We start from the raw sequence: 24864 nt of genomic DNA on the forward strand, positions 1-24864 counted from the left end.
GTGGTTCTCAAGTTATGGCCATTTATTTCCCAACCAATGACAAGACACGTTATTGCGTGGGCGTGGCCGATGGGGGAAGGGAACCTCAGCCGCGTTCCCCATTACAGGTTACAACGTACGGGCTTCCGGAGAGTGATAACTTCGTGTATTCTAATAATTTCTCGATTTCTTATGCGCATTTACAGATAAACACAATGCCCCAAGTTATGATCGTTTTCATTTTAGACGGTGCATAAATTTCGGTAACATCAGTGCTGGTATGCTCCGAACCTGGAAGTCTTTTTTTTTCTCTGTCTGTCTGTCTGTCTGTGTCTGTCTGTCTGTGTCTGTCTGTCTGTGTCTGTCTGTCTGTGTCTGTCTGTCTGTGTCTGTCTGTCTGTGTCTGTCTGTCTGTGTCTGTCTGTCTGTGTCTGTCTGTCTGTGTCTGTCTGTCTCTCCTTGCCACGACATTGCAAAAAGGTAAAATATGTTGGCGCTAATTGAATAATTGGCCATTAAAACCTAAATTGCGAATAATCGGAACTGTGATATGCGAAATTTCGGGCCACGCACGTACGTGCACGCAAGATCGAAGAAACGGCCTGTGTGGTTGTTGTTTCTTGCTCGCGGTTGGAATATATATATATATATTTTTTTTTTTTTACGGGCACGTACGAGTATTAGATAATGCACGTTGTGATGTAGGAAGTAGTAGAAGCCCAAAATTTATGGTGTGCCTTTGTTCTGACACTTGACAAATTACATGCTTTGGCATACGGCCAGAAATAAGTGAATTAGATGTTTAACAAAAAAAAAAAAAAATCAAATTGTGGTTTTACGTGGGAACGAGATTATCGGCTTGAAGAGGTTCATGAACTGAGAATGAAACGTTGCCCGAGGCCGGTTGTTCTTTCTGATACATTTCCATTTGGTGGAGAAAAGCTTTGCACCATGTTTGCATGATCTAGGCTGTGATTAGGACATGGGGAGGCCCTCCAAGATAATATAATAAATGGCTGCACAGCAAGGCCTGTTAACCATTGTTGTTAAAATCCTTCGAGTCCCATGATGTTTGGTAGCATAGCGTAGAAACAATGCATACAATTGCCCAAACCCACATGAAAATCCATATGTTAGATAATTTGATTTGCCCATTTCTACAATTGGATGCAAGCCTGGAATTTGCAGCAATATACATGCCATGGAGTGTGCTGTCGTGTGCTTTTCACACTTTCCATTTTGTGCATTGTGGAGCCAACCTTGTTGGCATTCATTGAGAGCACAGTGAGAGATTTATCTGGCATCGTCTAGTTCTAAAAAAAATATTGTCTTCATGACAGAAAACGTGCCCCTTTCAAGCGTTTTAATTCTGAAGACCAGTCGTAAACACTCCCCCCCCCCCCCAAAAAAAGAAAACTTTTCCAAATATTCATATGTATACAAATACAATATGGAGAAAAACAAACAGGCAGAGAGGTGAAAACATAACCTCCTTCACCTTCGGTGGCAGAGGTAAAAAGATATAAAATGTGAATGAGAAAACAATCTGCTGCACGGACATTGGCTTGTGGCACTGGTTATGGGCAAAAGGGGTGTCAAAATCGAAATTGAGAATAAAATGCAGTATGCACACAATCTTCCCATCTCAGCTATAGTTTACCACTTTTCCTCCCTTACTCCCTCAATCTAACCACTTTCTTTGCTATTTTCTCTCCCCCACCCCCGCCCCCCCCAATTCACACCAAGTGTACAACCAACTTCAGCCGGCATTTTTACCACTCTACAGGCCCTGTCACACCTTGACGATTTAGCCAGCGTATGCCTGACGTATGCAAAATTTTGCTAAAACGCTGGTACACGTCGAATACATTATGGGTAAGTTTGTATATGTTAAGAGGACGCTAGCATACGCCGTAGTACGCTGGCTTTTTTTTTTTTCGTAGTACGCTGGCATACATCTTTGTACGCTGGCATACGTCGTAGTGCGCCGAGGTGTTAGACAAATTTTCCATGCTTGAAATTTTCCGACGTATGCCAGCGTATGACTCACACATTCCGCATAACTCTGGCCATAAGTTGTAGGCACGTTACGCGATCGTTGACACACGTCGACAAACGTTACTTGTAGGTTATTCATAAGTAGAAACACGTCGAGGTAATGTTTAGCGTACCCGAAACTTATTTCTAACCTATGAGTAACATGTTGTACGCACATTACGCGATCGTTGACACACGTCCACACACGTTTACTTGTAAGTTACTCATAAGTCGAAACACGTCAAGGTAATGGTTAGCATCAGTGTCCCAGACTCCCTGTTTTTTTTTTTTTTCTTCGGTGTGACGGTGATGTTGACACTTCGATTTCTAGTGCAGTTATCATATAATATAATTAATCGGCTGCCGCTCAAAGATTTAAATCATAACCGCACTAGAAATCGAAGTGTCAACATCACCGTGATACCAAAGAAGAAGAAAAAAAACCAACCAGGGAGTCTGGAATACTGACGCTAACCATTACCTCGACGTGTTTCGACTTATGAGTAACGTACAAGTAACGTGTGTCGACGTGTGTTAACGCTCGCGTAATGTGCCTACAACTTATGCCAGCGTATGCAGAACGTGTGTCATACGTCGAGTACGTCGAGAAATTGTCAACATGCTGAAAATTTCTCGACCTACTCGGCGTATGATGACGCATGCCAGAAAACTACGACGTATGCCAGCATACTACGATGTATGCCAACGTGCTCTTAACGTATACAAAACTTACCCATAACGTATTCAACGTGTGCCAGCTTGGTTCGGCAAATTTTTCATAAGTTGGCATACGCTGGCGAAAACGTCAAGGTGTGACAGCGGCTTCACACTTCGATGTCTAGTGCGGTTATGATTTGAATCGTCGAGCCGCAGCCTATGAATAGCCTACACCACGTGATCGTCGGCGATACGCTGCCGTGCGCTATGCATAAGTTAGACTATCGTTGGGATAGGTTGTGAACGCAGACAACACGCTCAGCATCCGTTGGTATAAGTTATCTATATGTGATTGAAACGTTCTGTGTACATTACTAATACGTTATGCATACGTCCAACACGTTATTATACGCCCACAAATTAAAAAAAACATCAATAGTTCAGCGTACGCCAGCGTTTTACAAACATTTTGAGACCTTGCCATACGCTGGCTGAAACATCAAGGTGTGACAGCCCCTTACCCATCAAACTTACATTGACACTATCTCCTCCCTCAGTTCATTCTTCCTCCTTCTTTGTGGACCTGCAACCACTGTTGAGGTGTCTCTGTCAGTGCCACCATCTCCAGACCATTAAGGTAGGCTGGCGTTACACAAGACACCAGAAATTTCCCCTTCAATTTCCTTGACATCTTTCTGTCCACCATCAATCGCTCCACCCCGATCCTCGCATTTGCATCGACCTGAATTATCTTCCACACTTCTGCCTCCAACTTCCAACCCGTGGTCACTGCCCCACCCCCAACACCCCCACAGATACTCAAACCTATTTCCCTGTCTGATCTCCTTCCCCTCTGACCTGATATTAATTTATTCTCTCTGCTGCCTGACCCACATCACCTCACTCATCTACAGTCCATGCTTCTCGAGTACCTGCTTCCACTCTCCCAGTACCACCTCACTGCATTTCCTGCTTTCTCCACAACAGTCAGATCATCTGCATAAAAAAACACATCGTCGACAAAATTCATTTTTACCCTCCTGCTTTAATAGCAGCTCTATCACCACGATAACACGAGTGGGCTGAGAGAGCTTCAATGCCACAAACCGGTGTTCACGCTGAACTCCTCCAACACCCAAGGACCAACCAAAACTCTTCCCTATGTTCCCTCGTCCATCCCTTCCACTAACCTACCTTCTACTTCCAGCACTACCATCCATCTTAGTGTCACCATCAACATCTTTCTTGGGACAGTGTAAGAGGCCTTCTCCTGGTCCACAAATCAAAATGCCATTTCACCTTGCACCTCAACCTCTTCTCCGCCAGCTGTCTCAGCGTGAACATCCCAGTCGACCCCCTACCCCTTCTAAACCCATGTTGCTCTTCACCGACCTCCATCCCCACTCTTCCTTCTCCTCCCATCCAGAATCCTCTCCAGTACTTTCATGACGCGACTGAGGAGCGCAATGCCTCTGTACTTCCTCGGATCTCAGACATTGCTCTCCCTCTTCCATATCATCACAATTAGCCTTGTCCTCCAATCCTCTAGAATTTAACCCTTTCTCACACACACAGTCAACAGCTTCTTCATCCAACAGACTCTGACTTCTCCAGGCACAGCAACTAGCATCTCTGTGCGTACCTCATAAATGCCTGGCGCTCTTCCTTTCTTCATCCTCTCCAATGCTGTTCGCACCTCCTACTCCGTGGTTTTCACCAACTCCACTTTCCCCTCGGCAAAACACGGAAGCTCCAGCTCGCCGTTGCTTCCAACCCAGTTCAACAGCTCCTTGACATATCCTTCCCACACGTTCAATACTGTCCCCCTCTCTGTCACCTACTACAATGCTCAATCACCGTCCCAACTTTCATACCCGATCATTGTCATTTTCTTCCCACAATCCTCTTACAACTTCTTGTACAACTCTTCCATATAATTCCTTAACTTATCGACAGCTCTCCTTGGTGCTTTCTTCTTTTGTCCATATAGTTGCATCAACCCCACATCCGGTTGTCCCGCTCTTTCCGTCATCTTCTTTATCCTCTTCCAAGCCAACTCCATTTAACCAACTTCCTTCACTACTTCCTCCGTCGACCAGACCTGGTTTCTATCCCGAGATGATGCACCCTTTCCTGAGGTCCTTCCACACAAACCTTCTGCAATTCCTCCTCTCTGCACTCCTTCCAATCCTCTAAACCTTCTGCAATTTCATGCTTGCCACTCATCCTTTCCTTGTACTCTACAGCAATGCTGTCCCTGTACTTCCCCCACCGTATCATATTCTGACCCCTGCACTCAACTTCCCTCCTTTTCTGCATACATACAATAAAAACCACAGGCTTGTGATGGCTGGTGACATGGTCTCCTACAACCGCGTTACAGCCCTTGCTTGATCTTCGACAACTAATGTTTCCTCACGATCAACAAATCCAACTCCGTGCTATGCTATCCAATCTCAGAAGTAATTTTGTGCTGTCCTGCTTTTGAAAAAAAATTAACAAGCAATGGCCATCCCATTCCTTTATTCATTAACTTTTTGTATACAAAGTCAAGGCTCAAGGAAGAGTTGGAACACTGGATAGATCACAAAGCAACAGAACAAAGGGATGAGGAAAACGAGGGATGAATGAGATTGTAGAGAATATGGAAGTTTATTTCACAGGTGGGAAAAAGAGGAGCAAATGAGTGAAGGTGAATAGTTATTCCGGATTTTTGAAGTTTCCCCAGGAGGGGGATGATGGTGGAAAATGGTATAGAGGCAACATGATGGTGGAGGGGGATGATGTCATCACCAATACAGAAAAAAAAATTGGGGGGGTGGGGGTTTGGGAGAAACCTTAGATGCCATGGGAAAAAGTTTGGAGAGTAAGCAGGATGCCAGACTGTATTGAAAGCACGAGATATGTCCAGAGAGATGGTCCTGATCTCATGTCTGACATTGAGGGCCTCCATACAATGTTGGATGAGTAGAAGCAGCATGTCCAAGGTGTAGGAGTCACCTGATCTGAAACCAAATCGGTGATCTGAGAAGAGGCTGTTGGAGAAAAGGAAACATTCCACCCCCAGGAATACCTCTGGCTTCGGCTTCCCCTCCACTCCCACCTCATGTTTATATGTGTACACTGTACCGTCCACCGAACAGTGATGACTCCATCTACACCTCACTATCCGAAAACATGGACCATCTTCTATCTTCTCATCCAAACTCTCTCTTCCTCTTATGTGGTGACTTCAATTGTCATCACGCCAGTTGGCTAGGTATGGGTACCTCTCTCACCTGCCATGGCAACTCAGCAAAAGATTTCTGCGACTCATTAGGACTGACTCAATCGGTCAACTTCCCGACCCGGATCTCAACCAATGGTACTCCGTCTCTTCTGGATCTGATTTTGACAAATTTCCCTGACAATATCTGCTGCTCTTCCTTTGCTCCAATCGGTTCTTCTGACCAGGTCCTTGTCAAAGTGGACATCTCTCTGGCTGTTATCAGAGAACCACCTCACCGCCGTCGAGTCTGGCATTTCACTCAAGCCGACTGGCAAGGTCTCCGAGCAGCCATCAAACTTACAGACTGGTCTCCTATCACTACTTTCTCAAACATCAACTCATCCTGGGAATTCTTTCAAAGAAACTTGCTCTCCCTCATGCACAGATTTATCCCCCCTAGTCTTCAGTTGTCCTACCCTTCCTCCCACCCTTGGTTCACTGAAGCTTGTGGCGAGGCAGTCGTCCTGAAACAACTTGCCTTTGCCTCATGGAAAGCAAACCCAACTGAGGGCAATCTCAGTTCCTTCCACAAAGCTCGGAACAAGTGTGTATCTACCCTCAGGAGAGCCAGAAAACAACATCTTTCTCATCTCAAGTCTGAACTCTCAAACCTCTCTCCCTCCTCAAAATCCTGGTGGCGTTTAATCAAATCTGTTTCTGGTGTTTGTTCCCCCTCCATCCCCTCCCTTACCTCAAGTGGCCGCACTGCTGATTCCACACGTGAAAAAGCTGAATGTCTAAACTCGGTGTTTGCAGCTAAATCTTGTGTCCTAAACCCATCACTATCTCTAGCCACTTTACCCAGTCGCACCCAACTGTCCCTGGACTCTGTATCCTTTTCTCCTGACAAGGTGGAGAGCTTGCTTTCAAACCTCGAGTCAGATTCTGCAACCAGTCCAGACGGCATCAGCCCACATGTCCTCAAAGCCTGCTCTTCTGCTCTTGCTCACCCTCTCTCTGTTCTATTCACCCTCTCATTTGCTCAAGGCCATCTGCCATCTGCTTGGAAATCAGCAAACATCACTGCCCTGCATAAAAAAGGTGCAAAAACAGATCCCTGTAACTACAGACCAATCAGCCTTCTCCCAATCATCAGCAAGGTTATGGAATCCATCATCGCTTCAGACATGAAATCCTTCCTCTTCTCCAATGGCTTGATTTCCAATCATCAATTTGGTTTCAGACCAGGTCACTCTACCCTGGATATGCTGCTTCTGCTCTCCCATCAATGGATGGAAGTCCTCAATGCCAGACAGGAAATCTGAGCCGTATCACTGGACATATCACGTGCTTTTGACACAGTCTGGCACCCTGCACTACTCACCAAACTCTCTTCCCATGGTATTCAAGGCCATCTCCACTCATGGCTCGCAGACTTCCTCTCCTGTCGCAGTCAACGTGTGGCCCTAAATGGAGTTCTTTCATCCCCTCTTCCTGTGCAGGCTGGAGTTCCTCAAGGTAACGTTCTGGGCCCTGTTCTTTTTCTGGTTTTCATCAATGACCTCTCGGACTCTCTGGAAAATCCTCTATTTCTCTTTGCCGACGACTCCACCCTCTGCCATACCATCTGTCATCCCTCAGACCGGCAAGCAGCAGCTTCTTCGCTCACTGCAGATCTGGATAAAATCACAAACTGGTCCAACACGTGGAACATGTCTTTCAATCCAGACAAATCTCACACTCTCACTATGTCTCTTCGAAAGGACCATTTAGAAAACCCCCCCATCCACTTTCTCAACAATCCTCTGGAAGATGTCTTTTCTTTCAAGCTTCTGGGTCTCATTATCTGCCATGACCTTTCCTGGGAAAGTCACATTTCCAACCTCGCCTCAAAAGCCAGTCGCCGACTGGGAATCCTCCGTCGTGCAAAGTCCTTCCTCGGCCCTCTTGAGCTCCTGACCACTTACAAAGCTTTTGTCCGTAGCCTGATGGAGTACTGCTCTCCCCTCTGGGCTGGTGCTCCTGCCTCCCACCTTTCTCGGCTTCACGCTGTCGAAACCAGGGCATTTAAGATCATCGGCATCTCCCGCAATGAAGCTGAGTATTTGGGCCTCTCACTCAATCACCGCAGGTTGGTCGGCGGTCTTTCTGTCTTCTACCGACTCCTCTCCAGCTTTGCCCCCCTGCTCTCTCTGCGATTTGTCCCCACCACATTTCCACAGGGCGCTCAAGGTCCGCCAACAACCCCCTTCTGGTAAAACTACCAAAATCACGAATCACTGCTCATCTTCACTCTTTCATTCGTCTTTTTTCCCGCCTTTGGAATAAACTTCCTCACTCTATTCTTTCCCATTCTTCCCTCCAGGCTTTCAAAACAGCTGTTCACCACCACCTCTTATCTTCCCCCATCCAAATCCTCGATCTTTTCTTCCCCCGATAATCCACCCAAGCCCACTTCCTTCAATTCCCCTGCTTTCCTTCCTGAAAGTCCCTGTAATGTCCATCTTCTCTTCGCCATGTTCCCTGTCCCATCCCCATCCCTCTCCCTTCCACAGTTCACCTAATGTGTCTGTTCCCCACTGTTTTGTCCCTCCCACTCCCGCCCCTCTTGTCTCATGCCCCCTTGCTGTGAGTTGTGTGTTTGCTCTCATACGAGCCTCGACCAAGGTATACAAAAAAAAAATTCATATAAACTGCAATGATGGATTCCATGACTTTGCTGATGATTGGAAGTAAGCTGATGGGTCTAAAGTTGAGGGGATCAGTTTTTTTTCACAATTTTATGTGATGCAGTGATATTGGCTGATTTCCAAGGAGAAAGAAGATGACCTAGTGCAAATGATAGGGTGAAAATGGCAGAAAGAGGATGTGCAAGAGCAACCGAACAAGATTTTAGGACAAGTGAGCTGATGCTATTCTACCCAGTTGTAGATTTCAGAGTCGAGATCTGCCAGAAACGTCTCCACCTTCTTGGGTTTAAAAGGCAGTCCAGAAACAGTTGGGTGTGACTGGAAAGGATGGGTACAGACAGAGTAAGGCATTGGGTACACAAGATTTGGAAGCCAACACAGAATTGAGGCATTCAGCCTTCTCACGAGCGGAGTTGGATGTGGTGCCATTTGAAGAGAGAGAAGGGATGGGAGAGGAACATACACCAGAGACAGACTTAACAAGGCGCCACCACCAAGTTTTACATAAGGGAGACAAGTTTGAAAGTTCATTCTTGAGGATTGGACAGATGTTGTTTTCTGGCTCTCCTGAGAGTGGACACATTTGTTGCAGAGTTTGTGGAATACACTGATATTGCCTTTGGTCGGATTTGCCTTCCAGGAAGAGAAGGCAAGTTCTTTCAGAGCAACCGCCTCAACACAGGATTCAGTCTGGTACTATGGGTGGGAAGAAGGGTCGGATAATTGAAGATGAGATGGGATGTATCTGTGCATGAGACAGAGCAGGTTTCTGTGGAAGAATTCCCTGGCTGAGTTAATATATATCTTCGATGAAATCTGCTCAAGAGTGAAATGCTCGACTTTCCGGAGCTGAGGCAGCTCCCTGAGAATACCCAGAGATATGTTGACTTTTATAAGCATAAGATCCTGGTTGAACCAATTGGAGCAAAGGAAGAGGAGACATTTGCGGGAAAGTTTGTCATCACAAAGTCCAGAAGGAAGGATTTGCCATTGGGAGAAATTCTGGTGGGAATATTTGCAGATAGAATCAGTGCCATGAAGTCACAGAAGTCCTTTGCAGAAGTGCCATGGTTGGTGAGAGAGGTACCGACACCCAAGCAATTGTCGTGGTGACAATTTAAATCACCACATATTAAGAAGAGAGTTTGGATGAGTGGTTAAAAGTTGGTCCATGTTGTGTGATAGAGAGATGCAGATGCAGCCGTCACTGTTTGGAGAACAGTATAACGCACAAAGAGGCGAGAGCAGAGAGGAAGCCACAATCAAAGGTACTCCTGGGGGTTGGGAGGTGTAAGATCAGTACGCGGATAATGAGAAATTGAGTTTTTGATGTAAAGTGCAATTCTGCCACCAGGACGGGGTTCAGACCGATCAAAATGGAGGAAACAATAACGGGGGAGAGATACGAAGGTGTCAGGGACATCCTGTGGGAGGAAAAAATTCTGATGTGGGAGGAACGATTCTGTTAAACAGATGATGTCTGGATTATTAGTGGTGACCTTGATGGAGAGATCTCTCCTCTGTGGACATGATGGAGAGAGGCTGAGGGATGGGGGGAGGAGGGGGAAGCCGAGAGGGGCGCGACGGGATGGAGTTGAGAGGTGGTGCGACGGGAGGGGGTGCGACGGGAGGGAGTCGAGAGGAGGTGCGACGGGAGGGAGCTGAGAGGGGGTGTGACGGGAGGGAGCTGAGAGCGGGTGCGACGGGGTGGAGCTGGGAGAGGGTGCGACGGGAAGGAGTTGAGAGGAGTTGTGACGGGAGGGAGCTGAGAGGGGTGTGACGGGAGGGAGCTGAGAGGGGGTGCGACGGGAGGGAGCTGTGAGGGGGTGCGACGGGAGGGAGCTGAGAGGGGGTGCGACGGGAGGGAGCTGAGAGGGGGTGCGACGGGAGGAGGACGGTGCGATGATAAGCAAGCTTTGAATTGGTGGGTGAGGGGAAGCTTTGAGAGAGTGTGGGTGAGGGGGAAGCTTTGAGAGAGTGGGGGTGAGGGGGAAGCTTTGAGAGAGTGGGGGTGAGGGAGATGCAGAAAGAGGGAAGACAGAGGGGTGGGTTGGAAGGATGCTGGCTTGTAGGATATGTGGGGGAGGGTACTGACATGGAGGGCTTTGACACCGTAAAAGAAAGTGAAGGGGATATGAATGTCATAAGCAGATACTCTCTGCAAACTGGACTTCTCAAGATTCCCAAATTGGACATACGGATATAAAGATTATCAGATGGAGGGAAGGAATTTTTTTTGAAGGCACAGAAAAAGGTCAGGCTGTCAGCATGGGAGGAGAGTTTATGGACCAAGTGCAGAGGTAAAAGGTAGGTTTGTAAAATATGGCTTGCGAATAAGAATAAGAGGAATAGGTTGTGATGAAGAAAAATAACATGTGGGTACTCATGAGAGAGAAAGAATGAAAGTGTTTTCAAAACGTTATAAAGGAAGAAGCGTTTCCTTCAATGAAGACTAACTTTGGAGTTATTGAGAAAAGGCAGAGATAAATAATGACGTAAAGGAAGTGAAGGTAGCTCCCTCCATCAGCTCTTGGCTCTCTCTCTCCACCACCAGATCTTGGCCCTCTATTCCTCGTTCCCCAACTAAATTCCTCTTCCCCCGGTTCTGTGATTCACGCATGTGCGTTGAAGTCCCCCACAATGTACAGCATCACCTCCAGCTCAACCATTCCAATAAACCTCTCCAGTGCGTTCCTGAACTTCTGCTTCTCCACCTCAGCCCTTACTGTTTGCGGCCCAATATTGACATCACACACCATTTGCCTCTGTATTATCAACCATGCCATAACTATCCGTCCTTCCCCTCTTTCCACTCCAACCCTTATGCTTGGTGATGTCCTCCCATACTATTATTGCCAAACCATTACTCCTTCCATCCCCTCCCGCATGCAGCAGCTTGCTCCCACAAACCTTCTCGCCCTGTCCCCTTTCCATCTGACCTCCTTCTGTGCATCATTTCCATCACCTCACCCCCTCTCCCCTCAATTGATCTTACATTCAGACTACCTCTCCGGACATCGTTTCTGAACCTCTGACCACCTGTCTGAGCTCGTATTTTGGACGTTCTGGTCATCAACCAGCAGAGCTGCTCGGGCTTGACCTGCTGGCTTACAAGCACTATTAATGGCAACCAATGCTGATGCTCTGTAAGCGTTTGGATCAATTGGAATTATCCTGGCTCAGTGTTCTAGCCACTCAATTCTCTGTGCTGGATACGTCCAACGGCAGACTCATGAAAATTGTGGACACAGAGAGACACAGAGAGACACAGAGAGACAGAGACAGAGACAGAGACAGAGACAGAGACAGAGACAGAGACAGAGACAGAGACAGAGACAGAGACAGAGACAGAGACAGAGACAGAGACAGAGACAGAGACAGAGAGAGACAGAGACAGAGACAGAGACAGAGACAGAGACAGAGACAGAGAGAGAGAGAGAGAGAGAGAGAGAGAGAGAGAGAGAGAGAGAGAGAGAGAGAGAGAGAGAGAGAGAGAGAGAGAGAGCGAATCAACCCATTCAATCAGAGAACCAGCAAACTCAGCTATAACCCTTCATGCTCACCAAACATCTCATTCAGAGACCCACTGCATTTTATCCTCAATGCAGAATGCAATTATATTAACATGATCAACAAAGAACCACGAGATGAATCTTCATTAGCCCGAACTACAAAATTCCCAAGGACAATACCCATAGGAAAACAAAGCATCACCATCCATCAAGTTCCTTGGCCAGTCAGAGCCCCGCTGGCACAACAACATAATTGAATGGAATCTGAAGTGAAATGGAAAATGGCCATGTCATCGGCAATGGTATCCAAGTACATTTACATAAGGTGATAAAGAGAGTGGTGACCAAAAATCTCAGGGATTTAAAAATAAAGTATTTTCTGATAAACACTGTTGGAGATTTTTTTTTTAAGTATGTAAAGAATAATTTTGAAGGAAGTCAAATTAGTTTTACAATCTACATTAAGGGGGTTTGGTAAGAAAGACGACATTAAATGCACCAAAGTTCATTGACTGTATCTAACCGACTGAAAAATCGGGTCTTCATTTCCTTTGTCTGCAGGTCCAATCATTTTTGGCTTGGAAACGTAACATCATATTTATGTCTCAGGAAGCAGAATCAAGACTGCAATGGCATTCGGTAGAGCACATACCTCCACCAGGCTGAACAGTTTACGTTTTGTATTCCACCGATAGGCTGGATCTGCATCTATACCTGAAGCAAAATCTAATCTGGTTGTTCTTGTCACCGAACCAAATCATCCACTAAGTTTGGTGAAGTTTCATCTCTCAATGGTGAAGAATCACTTTAAAACTTCTAGTGTCTGGATATTCACAAAAAAAGATCGAATCAATTCATCGTTGTCACACACCTAACATGTTCAACAAATTTCGTCCAAATCGATCCATAGCTTTTTGAGATAGAAAGACAAACAGAAAAACAATCAGACGGGTAAAAAAAAACCCCAAAAAAAAACATCCAACCACCTTCAGTGGCAGAGGTAACAAATGCTTAGCTGGATTAGAAAAAATAAAAACAAAACATTTACGTTTGCACAAATGCAGGGGGCTCCTTAAAGTGATAAGCTTCTAAAAGCAATTCATCAATCCCAAGTGCACACCCACGTGTGTCCTTCTCCCCCTCCCTTGATCTCAATCTCAATTTTACACTTGCTTCCGATCTCCCTTTTACTCTGTTATTGTTCCCCCTTTCCATTTTGTTCCCTTCCATTCTCATCTGGTTCTTCCACGAGTATCTATCATATCTGCAAAAAAGAAACGTTCCACCAACTGCAAGTCATCGACAAAAAGCTAAGACTTTCCAGCTTTGGCTATGTTTACATGTACTGTACCTGACGGTGCACAAGCAAACAAGCAAAAAGCTAACAATGGTGTGAGAGTATGAGAGCTGTGTGAAAAACCCACTGCCTGTTATGCAAGTATAAATAAAAATAGAATAATAGCGATTGTTACATTTCAAGGTCGAACTGCAAGAATGTTGGGTTGAAGGAAAATTTGGTTAAAACTGTTGCATAAAAAGAAGTGGAATTAAAGATTTTTTTTAAACATTAATTTCATCAACATGCTTTTCATCGTAAGGAACGTTTGCTTCACTTTATGACCCCGCACAAAGTTAACCACAATTTCCCCAAAAAGTTTTGTTTTGTGCAACGCAACATGCTTTGAAGCTATTGAGAAGTCATAAAACAAACTGAAGTCTTTGTGTTGAAAGAAAACACGGAACTGAGGCAGAAAGAGTCCCATTACAGCAAACAGACTCGTCGCGCTGACCGACTGACTGGTCTTTGTCGCAAACATTTGTTGAAACTGGACTCTTATGCTTCTGAAAGACAAAATGAATGGTTACCCTCCACCACCGAAGGTGGGCGGAGGATACGTTTTCACACGTGTTTGTTTGTTTGCGTCTGTGAACAGGATATCTCAGAGTTTTGGATGAATTCGGATGAAACTTGGTGAAAAGGTTGCGAGTCTGACGGGGTCCAATTGGTGAAGATCTGAATCCGGATCCAGATTCGATAATTTTTTAAGTGATTCTTTACCATTGAGAAATAGTGCCCAAAACGATATATAGCACGATGTCTCAAACCGTTGTTGAGAGATTGTGACAAAACTTGGTGGATGAGTTGGGTAGGTGAAAAGAACAAGGCAATTCGATTTTGGTGTGTGACAAGGACGAATGGTCAGCAATCAGGATGCCGATCAGGCCCATTAGTGGGATACAAAACGTAAACTGGTCAACCTGACGGAGGTATGCGCTCCACCGAGTGCCGTTCTAGTTACAACCAGTTTTAATCGACTTGGCAGTTTAAATGGAAACAAGGATGCCAAACACTTTCTTGATTGCACCTTTTGTTGCATTATATTGCCCTTTAAATGGTTGAACTTGCAATGGCTGTTTAGCCATTACAGAATATTGTTGCGGGTCGGGGGGTCGGGTGAGAAGACCACTAGGTGGGGGACGCTATGTCAATTCCCACCAGACTCCCCGGAATTGTAGGCCGTCGCACACGGATAATTCCGTGACGCGGCGGGTCGCTCAACCGACCGTGGACACCAATAACTCAACCGCGTGACCTAGGGTGCTCCCGTCTATAGGTTAATCGGGTTACCTAATTAATCACGTGGTTTAATTACCGGCGAAACAAGCCCTCAGTACGCCTTGTCCAAACCGGATCACTCTACCGGACCGGATCACTTTACAGGATCGGATGCAGCCGAGCGACACTGCCAAGGACGTACCGGCTAAAAGGAACGGATCGTTGGGAATAAAGTCCCGGCTAAGCTAGGATTCGGACCGTGCTGGACCAATTGGAGAAAAGACAAAAACGAGCAGTGAACATTCCTAATGATATATAATTATTTAGTTACAAGCAGGCAAGGAAAGCAATGTGGCACAGTGAAGATGTATTGGGGTGTAATGCAGGGAAAGAAAGAAGCATGGGGTGCGACAATAATACAAGCAACTTACGAAAGCAGACACAGAGCAGAGTTAACGCGAAATTAATAACAATAATGAACTTCTGCAGACTTACTTAACCAGACAGGTGCCAGGACACACACACACACACACACACACACACACACACACACACACACACACACACACACACACACACACACACACACACACACACACACACACACACACACACACACACACACACACACACACACACACACACACACACACACACACACACACACGGAGTTTTGCAGTCAGGAATGGAGGGGAGTTGAGGTTATGCTCTCAGTACCTGTGCGCCCCATGGCACGACGCGCCACCAATACGTTTCGGAGGGGGGGGATGCTCCGTGGTGCGGTACCCGACAGTAGTCGCGTCGTCTCTGGCCCCAGCCGCACGCGCGAAGACTGTGTTCTGAAGGAGGAGCTTGAGTGGAGAAGGGGCAGAGTTCAGAGTGCGAGGGTGGAGTGGTGGGCGGGACCAGTAAGGCAGGTGGGGTCGAGGTCGAGGCGTGGGCAGAGACTAGGAGGCAGAGTCGAGAAGCAGGAGGCGGATCGACGAGGCGAGGCATGGGCGGAGACTAGAAGCAGGAGGCGGGAACAGGAACACACTGTGTGAAAACACACACACGAGACGGAGGAACTTCTCTGGCTTTTATAGGGCCTGAAGCTCGGGGGGAGGGGCCATGCCAAATTCAACGTCATCGCCCTTAATAGCGCGCTTCGATTGGCCCCGTCTCCTCACGTGGCCCACCAGCTTGGGCCGGAAACCGCCTCACTCCGTTTCCGGCAAGGCCATCCCCAACAGCAGGAACATTGCGCTCCGATTCCACAAGACACGAATCGCCTACACCGAAATTGGCACGTGAATCACAAGCAAATCTTCATCGGGTCTGTACCTTGTCCTCGGGTGAATTGACCATGGACCCACGGTCTTCCGGACAACCTCCCGGAGCAACCACGTATCCTCCATCGGAGCCGCTTGCGGATCCCGGGGGTGTTCGCTCTGAGATCTCGGGTAATCGTGGACCGCACGTCGTGTCAGGTGAAGGACGGTATGCTTTGGTAAATGAGACGATGGGCAAGTAGGGCAGAGGGTACCGTGGATTGTCTTGCTGTCAAAAAAAAACACCATCCGTGCAGCCTCTTAAGAGGTATTTGTTTGCATGCCTTTCTAATGCAATTGGCAATTTTTCCCAGCTTATTGGAAGCTCAAATCGACAGTCCAGCACCTAGCGCACGTCACTCGCCGCACCTGCCGGGTTTCAAGCTCGCCCATGAACATGACTCCGGGTGCAGTGGATGCTTCACGGCGGCGCGGCTGTTTGCCCACTTTACAGCGAAAGCGCACGTGACTGATTTAACCCAGGAAAGAAAAGAAGAGTGGGGGTGAAATGAAAAGAAAATGATTTAGCAACCCTAACTATTAAATCATCGCAACGCACTCCCTGTTGTCCCGCTAAACAAAAGGAAGGGAACTATCTGCACGTATAATAATGGGATAACTGTCTTGGGACACCTATCTGTTGTATGCATGCGGTTCCGAGAACCGCAACAATATTTATAACTTGCCATAACAGAATTTTCGCTGATTTCTATTGAATGACTCAATAGACATTGATGATTTAAAAATATATTTTATGTTTCACTGTTCATTATATCGACTTGAAATTTGTTAGATATTTTGATCAAACCTGGCCATTCCACCTTGGATAAGATAAGCCTTCTGACAAAGCAGTGGATGGATGCCTGGAACCACGTAAGCAATCGGTTCGTTCCATATCTCTGGATATCTTTCGAGTCTGATACAGTCTGGCATCTGGCCTACCTCTGTCCTCTCTCCAAGTCAACCCAAGTCACACATATTCCTTGAGAAACCCTTATCTGCTCATCCTCCCACATTCCAGATTGCCCAACTGCATCAATTATCGCATTATTCTCCCGATTGTGGAATAGTCTTGGCTCGTTGTCGTCACTTCACTCATTCAAACGTGCTGCCCATTCTAGTCTCCTCCACTCATGCATGCATATCATCCAGCATGAAGAACACTTTGAGAAGAGTTAAATTTTGACTAGGCTCAACGGAATAAAAGGAGGAGTTGTAAATAAATACACTGATGACCGTGTCAGTCTAGAATCGTAAAGGCATCGTTTACAAAGTTTGTTCATGATGTGTGAAGCGGTGATAGAGGGGATCAGAACCCAGACAAACACCATCCATGTACTTATGTCAATTTGATGGGCTTTTGACAACTCCAGTCAATGATCTCGGAAAGTCAACGTTAAAGCACAATACATTGTATTCGTGAAGATCTAACATGAGAATATGCAGAAATTATAGCGAGAAATTATAATCTATATCTTACATAACATTACTATAGACTTGATCAAGACGTGCAAAAACCGGTAATTAAAAAAATATATATATATAACACTCATAATGTGAGAGTCCTGATTATAAACCACCGGTACTACGCTTAATTGTCATGTGATTCTGGCTCGACCCTGCAGAACCAGAGTGCTCAAAGTTAAAGGATGCTTAATAGGTTTTGAGAAGAACACTTGGCTCTTCAAATCATGGAATTATTAACTTTGGATTTCAATTCATATTGTATATCGATCTGGGTTGATGGGTTGCTATTGATCAAGGTTTTCCTTCATATCCTGACGTTGTTCCATCGGATAATTGAGAAATAGAGCGCCTTGTCAGTTCGAGTACGGAGAGCTTTTGATAACTTTATTTTCAATAACAAAAAAAACCCCACAGCTGTTGGAATAAGACTTGAAGAATACTTTAAAACACCAATTAGAAAAGGATACTTTTTAAACTTCTATTTAAATATTAGGATAAGCAAATAAGATCACAAATGCCAGAAATAAAAACCTTGAGCAGACTTTGTGCAAATCACCATATGGCACACACTCTGCACAATACATCTGCGTTGAATGGCAAGCACCCTTTGTCCCATTGATGTTTACGTGAACACCTGGTGCTTATCCATCAACTGTATAGACATCACAATGAACAGACTGCAACTCGCATGATTATCCCACACTCGTCAGTCATGTGAGGGTGAATCCAATGGTTTTTACATCAGGAAGTTAACAGCTGTGATCTCAACATCACCAGATGTGATCATCTCCAAGCATCACCAACTGGATTCATGGTGAAGGACAAAGAAGACAATGCAACATTCAGGTTTGCAGAGAATAATAAATAGAACTGGTTGGCAAGCTGTTTGCCTGATGTGGCAAAGAACATCCATAAAGCCATACAGGATAACAACAGAAGGCTCAGAAACAGAATGATCAGACAGCAGCTGATGTGTAAAGTAGGGACTTCAAGTGGAAATGTTAGTTTGCCCCTTAAAGAAAACAAGCATCAGTTGATGCCCACTTTTCACTGCCAGAATATAGCTTTGAAGGCACTTGTCCACAGTCCAGTGAGGTTGCCATAAACCAAAGATAACAGCATATTCATGTTCTGATTTATCATCCTCAGTTACAGAGCGTCAGTACTGCCGAAGAAGTTTCTTGGCAAGTGTAATATTGGATGGTTTGCCATTGCCTTCCCAGCAGTAGTTAGGGCAGGGATTTGTAATTTGTTCATGGTGCCGGCGATAGCTTACCAACTCTTCACGAAGGACACTGTGGGATCTACAACGTCCACCAACTAATGTTGGCAGATGGGACACCAGTTTAACATCCACCCAAGGGACGGCACATACATTGATCAATCACCCTGCCTGTGAAACACCAGGATGACAGTTTTTGCTACGTTGGGATTCAAACCCAGGCTAGACGGCTTAGACGAGAGTCTGTGTGCCTCGAGGCCACCTTGCCAGCCAAGCATATTTATAGAGCAGCATTAATACGGCCCAAATTGCAATAAGGCCTTCAGCATTGCTATAATCGATTTATTAAAGCCATTTGTTCAATAACATCCAAACGTTCTACGAGATGTGAAAAGTTGTTTTTTATTACCAATCATATCAAGGTGTGAAAAGTTGTTTTTTATTACTAATCAATATTTGAGATTATGAAGGTTGACTCGCCCGATCAAATGGAACGAGGCTTCATCACTGATAATGTCGGTTCCACATCAAGTCTATGCATTACCTACTCACAAAATTGCGTACTTTGGACGACATGGACTCCATGAAGATGCTGAACGAAGGTAACCTCATGTGGGTGGTATTTGTTTCCTTTTACAATTCTTGCAACGGAAGAACTACCAACTCCTCTTTCTTGACTAATTTTTCGAAACGCTTTTTTGGGGCTTCCTGCAACCGTTGCAAGAACATTCTCAGAATTAGTTCCGTCTGTGGAGGAGTGAGGACGACCATTACGAGCTTTATCAGCAACATTTGCAGTCGCTTTCAATCGTTGAAACGCTTTTCTGACGAATCAATGACATGGTGTTGGTTTCTCAGGGTGTTTTTCATGGAATAACTGATATGCTTCCCTCTGGCTTTTCCGGAAACACAAGTTCCACATTCTCTTTCTTGGTATAATAAGCCATAAGAGCATTGTTAGATTCGCTATATGCTAGATATCCCTTATTGTCAGGTTTTCCGTCTGTCTGTCTGTGTGTCTGCAACGCAAGACTCCACAACACGAACCAGCGAACCAATTTCGATGAAACTTTGCCAACAGGTGCCATATGGTCTGGGAATGTGCGTGTTTGAATTTCGTTGCCTAGCAACCACCTGTTGCAGTGCAGCGGCCGAAAAACCGCGTACAGTATTTTCAATACTTGTCCTTCAGTTTTGAATGTAGAGAAGCGAGACTTCGGAATTAAACACTTCGAGATATTTAGAAAATTTTACTCGAGCCGATTTTTGATTGAGGTTTTATTTTTCAAATGGTAGTCCTTCAAAAATCGGGTGTCTATTCACCGTTATTTTTTATGAGGGGCTTAGGAAAGTGGGCGGAGCTTCGGGAAAGTGGATGTAGTTGATGAAAAGTGGGAGTGGCATAGGAAAGTGGGCGTGTCTTGTGAAAAATAGTGTGGCTCAGGAGGTGTGGTCAAACAAGAGCATTGAGAGGAGTTTATCATGTTTTCCGTGTGTGTGTGTGTGTGCGTGTGTGTGTGTGTGTGTGTGTGTGTGTGTGTGAAGTGTGTGTGTGCGCGCGCGCACGCGCAACGCAAGGCTCCACAGCACAAACCAGCAAACCGATAATTTATTTATTTACCCTTTCAGATTCTCCTCCCGACACACCACCTCCAATTATTTATTTATTTACCCTTTCAGATTCTCCTCCCGACACACCACCTCCAATTATTTCTTTATTTATCGCAAACGATTTCCCACCCACACCACGTCCAATTATTTATTTATTTACCACAAACGATTCCACGACCCACACACCGGCTCCAATTATTTATTTATTTACCGTAAACGATTCCACGACCCACACACCACCTTATTTATTTATTTACCGTAAACGATTCCACGACCCACACACCACATTTAATTATTTATTTACCGTAAACGATTCCACGACCCACACACCACCTTATTTATTTATTTATTTACCGTAAACGATCCCACGACCCACACACCACCTTTAATTATTTATTTGCCGAAAACGATTCCCCACACACACACCACCTTATTTATTTATTTCCCGAAAACGATTCCCCACCCACACACCACCTCCAATTATTCATTAATTTACCGAAAACGATTCCACGATCCACACACTACCTCCAATTATTTATTTATTTGCCGTAAAAGATTCCACGACCCACACACCACCTTTAATTATATATTTATTTACCGAAAACTATTCCCCACCCACACACCACCTTATGTATTTATTTACCGTAAACGATTTCACGACCCACACACCACCTTTACTTATTCATTAATTTACCGAAAACGATCCCATGACCCACACACCACCTTTAATTATTTATATATTTGCCGTAAACGATTCCACGATCCACACACCACCTTATTTATTTATTTCCCGAAAACAATTCCCCACCCACAGACCACCTCCAATTATTTATTTATTTAACGAAAACGATTCCACGACCCACACACCACCTCCAATTATTTAAAGTGGGCGTGGCTTATGAAAAATATTGTGTGGCTCAGGAGGTGTGATCAAACAAGAGCATTGAGAGAAGTTTATCGGGTTTTCCGTGTGTGTGTGTGTGTGTGTGTGTGTGTGTGTGTGTGTGTGTGTGTGTGTGTGTGTGTGTGTGTGTGTGTGTGTGTGTGTGTGTGTGTGTGTGTGTGTGTGTGTGTGAGCGCGCGCACGTGCGCATGCACGCAACGCGAGGCTCCACAGCACAAACCAACAAACCGATTATTTTTCAAATGGTAGTCCTTCAAAAATAGGGTGTCTATTTACCGTCATTTTTTATGAGGAGTGCCAGTTGGCAAAATACGCAATAGGAAAAAATCTTGCCAGGCAGAGGAACAATTGTATGTGAACCAATACGTCTTGGCAATGAATCTTCGTCAGTGGATCAGTCAGAATGAAAAGCATCATATCCAGCGCTTCGATCCGGCTTGTATTTACCTTCACCATTATCAAATACCGGCTTGTATTTACCTTCACCATTAAAAATTTACAAAAAAAAGTTTATTTCACTTTAAAAGAAAAATGTTTATTTATTTTATGGGTTCAGACTTCAGAGATGCCTTGTGCAGTGTATTACATTGAATGATATTGAAAAAATAAAAATAATGTTCGGCCATCTTGAACAATGTTATTTGCAAAATTTAATGAACACACTATGTTATTGATGACAAATGAGTGCTTTTAGGTGTTTGTTACTCTTCTTCATGACAATCCGAACATGCGATTGTGATCAAACATACTTGGTACAATCTACATTGAACGCGTGCGGTTTCCCCTTCCTCAAGTGGTTTTGATGGTGTATGACACAATAAGCAAAAAATAAAAGAAGATCCCTCATCGTTCTTCATTTTCATTGATCAATACAACAAAGTAGCCTCCTGCCTCGCAAAAGGAATTTACGAAGTCGAAACAGTTCCGCAGTGGAGATAAGATAACCATTTCAAATCGTGATTGTGCGTCTGACATTTGGTTTACTTCTGGGAAGGGTGGATACGGAATTCCAACTGTACGTGTGGGACACTTTTTGACGAATGGTGTCGATGACGGGTGCTCAGAGTAAATGGTAATGTGACAACAATTCATGAGATTTACATTTTGTCGCCCACCGATGCCTGGTGTTGTCCCGAGTTCAAATCCTGCTTTGCTGTTGAATGAAAACCAGGTGGGCTTGACTCAGCCTGTCATCCTTCCCAGGTCAGCAAAATGAGTGCCAGCTTTCTGGTATCCTGTGTCGGAGTGGTGACCCATCCAGGATTGTGCCAAATAGCCAGGGAGACTGTTTAGGCAGCACCAACGCTCTGCACAGAGTATGGTCCCAGTGGATGGGAGAGGCAAGGATCTGCATCCGGACCTTAACCAAAATGTAATGAGGTTGTTCCCATCACCGAAACCAAATCATGTGTGCCTGGTGTTGGATTAATGGTTTGAGTGGTGGGGTTGGAATCCTAGGATCCTGAGTTCAAAACCCACTCGGCTATTGAATTAATACCAGGTGGGGTTGACTCAGCCTGTCATCCTTCCGAGGTCGGAAAAATGAGTGCCAGCTTGCTGGGATACGTGTCGGAGTGGCGACCTGTCCAGGATTGTGTCCAACAGCCAATGAGACTGCTTAGGCAGCACCAATGCTCTGAATAGAGTATGGTCCCAATGGATGGATGGATGGATGGATGGATGGATGGAACCCAAATCATCCACCAAGTTTAGTCCATATGTTTGAGATATCGTGCTGTATATCGTTTTTGGCCCGATCCCTCAATAGTGAAGAATCACTTAAAAAAAAAAAAAAAAAAAAAAAAAAAACTTATCGCATGCACATCCGGATAGTCAACAAAATCTAATCAATTTGTCCATTGAACACACCAAACCTGTCCACCAAGTTGTGTTCGAATCCGTCCATAACTGTTTGAGATATGCTGTTCACAGACAAACAGGGGTGAAAACATAACTTCCGTCCACCTTCAGTTGCGCAGGTGATAACTTGAGGGGGAGCACTCAGTAGAGTGCAAAACCTCCGCCGCCAATACTGCTAGGTCACTCAAGTGAACCTGATATCCTATTCATTCAATTTGACGTCAACAGTGCTCACAGAGTTATAGTTTGCAAATTCCCCTTTTACATTCTCAATTCATTCGTCATAACTAGATTCCTTGAGACAAATTGATTTTACGTGGGAATATCCACCTGAAGTTCCAAAATCAGCCGCAATTATAATTTTGGCATGTTTTTTGTTGGAAATCACTTATAACATGTAGAAATGCAAGAAAAAAAAAAAAAAAAAAAAATCGAAATTTTGTTGAAAAAAAAGTTGCAAAATTTTGTTTTTTTTTCTCTAATTTTTTTTGGGGGGGGGGCTGGAAATCACTTAAAACATGAAGAAATGCAAAAACAAAAATTCAAATATTTTTTCAAAATGGCCGCCATAGCGGCCACATTGGATTTTGGACCAAGTCCAAGATCTAATGGCATGATCCTTGGACCATACCTAATCCCCCACCAAGTTTCGTCGAAATCCGTAATACTGTTCACCAACAAACAAACAAACAAACAAACAGACAGGGGTGAAAACAGTAACCTTCGTCCATCTTCGATGGCGGAGGTTAACTCGAGGGGGAGCACTCTGTGGAGTGCAAAACCTCTCCCGCCAATACTGTGAGGTCACTCAAGTGAACTTGATATCCTATTCATTCAATTTGACGTCAACAGTGCTCACAGAGTTATAGTTTGCATCTTTCCCTTTTACTTTTACATACTCAATTCATTCATCATAACTAGATTCCTTGAGACAGAAATTGATTTTATGTGGGTATATCCACCTGAAGTTCCAAAATCAGCCGCAATTATAATTTTGGCATGTTTTTTGTTGGAAATCACTTATAACATGTAGAAATGCAACAAAAAAAAAAAATCGAAATTTTGTTGAAAAAAAAGTTGCTAAATTTTTTTCTCTCTAACAATTTTTTTTGGGGGGAGGGGGTTGGAAATCACTTAAAACATGAAGAAATGCAAAAAAAAATTCAAATATTTTTTCAAAATGGCCGCCACAGCGGCCATATTGGATTTTGGTCCAAGTCCAAAATCTAATGGCATGATCCTTGGACCATACCTAATCCCCCCCACCAAGTTTCATCGAAATCCGTCGAGGAGTTTTTTCCGTAATACTGTTCACAAACAAACAAACAAACAAACAAAAAAACAAACAAACAGAAAGGGGTGAAAACAGTAACCTCCGATCTTCGATGGCGGAGGTTAATTAAGGTGATCACACACCTTGCAAATGGTTTCATTATTTACCACTTTCAAATAAGCCCGTGAGAGGCTGCGAGCCGGTACGAAATTGTCCCGAGGGAGTGCAAGACCCACAGACCACTCACCACAAGGCTGCTTCGTGTCACGTGACAAGAAACAAAAGGGGGGTCCAAAACATCATGAAAGGAAGGCTCCATGAAACCATCAAGCTTTTGGATCCCTCCTCTTCTCAAGTACGAAGCACGTCGCCGACAGCAGCGTGATCGCTCGGAGGTGTAGCTGTGCCGCCGATGCAGTGCCCCCTGTCGATTTGAGCAGGAATTTGGAATTTGGCCACGGTGCCGGTGATAACTCACCTACTCTTCATCGAAAGACAGCGTGGGATCTTTAACATCCTCCGGGTAATGGGAGTCAATGGGACAAACAGATTGACGTCTATTTGAGGGACGGCGACC

The 24864-nt window shown here is 44.9% G+C and overlaps 1 protein-coding gene across 3 annotated transcripts in view; it reads right to left on the reverse strand.

Annotated features, from left to right (window-relative positions):
* The window catches only part of SLC71A1 (solute carrier family 71 member 1), a 108644-nt gene that overhangs the window by 82652 nt on the left and 1128 nt on the right, over positions 1 to 24864 (reverse strand). The gene's annotated exons all lie outside the window — the stretch shown is intronic.

Source organism: Eptatretus burgeri, chromosome 2 (genome assembly GCF_056783735.1).
Source record: "Eptatretus burgeri isolate ZD-2024b chromosome 2, Ebu_testis_v1, whole genome shotgun sequence".
Classification (NCBI taxonomy): Eukaryota; Metazoa; Chordata; class Myxini; order Myxiniformes; family Myxinidae; genus Eptatretus; species Eptatretus burgeri.